The sequence below is a fragment of the Charadrius vociferus genome, unplaced genomic scaffold (genome assembly GCF_000708025.1).
Source record: "Charadrius vociferus isolate BGI_N301 unplaced genomic scaffold, ASM70802v2 scaffold39, whole genome shotgun sequence".
NCBI lineage: Eukaryota > Metazoa > Chordata > Aves > Charadriiformes > Charadriidae > Charadrius > Charadrius vociferus.
Genome location: NW_009650188.1, coordinates 1,946,104 through 1,946,832, shown reverse-complemented (window position 1 = coordinate 1,946,832; position 729 = coordinate 1,946,104).

Here is a 729-nt window from a genome sequence, read left to right as displayed (position 1 = left end):
AGAGTGCATTGGGCTGGCGGCTGGGTGGCAGGCCACCCGCCTGCTTCCCAGAGCCGGAGGTTTCTCATTGTTGTTGTTTATTTATAAGCATTGTAAATGTGCCCCTCGCTTTGGAGAATGACACATACCCCCCCTCTCCCTTTCTCACCCATTTCCCCCCCCTCCCTGTCCCCATCCAGCCCCGCTGCTGCCCAGGAGGCCGGGGAGGGGGCTGGTGCAGGGGACTCCCCAGGGTGGTGAGTCCTGGGGTACCAGCACCCCGCTCTCTCCAGGCTCCCCGCGCCGCCGCGGGGCTGACTTTTGTTATTTGCTGACAATAAAGGTTTTGAGAGACGCGTTGTGTGGCTCAGCTCTGGGAGGAGGCGGGGTGGGGGGGAAGCTGTGTGCGCTGTGCCGCATCCCTTTGGTCCCAGGACAGTGTGGGGACCCCGCCGCTACGGTCCTGCCCCAGTTGGCTCCTCCTGGGACAAGACAGAGCAGCCTTTACCCCAGTCGAGCTCGAGCTGCTCAAGCCAGAGCTGCTCTTGGGGCCGCACAAGCCATGGCCGCTGCCTGGGCTGTGAGCAGGACGGGCTTGTAGGAGGCTGTGCTGGTCCTGCAGATGGATGGGATGGGATGGGGTGGGGTGGGGTGGGATGGGATCCTCCCTGGCTTTGCAAGGTGGAAAACTAACAGAGGGGTGTAATGCAGCAGGGGACGCTATTCCCCCCAGCCTGGGGGGCTGCTGGT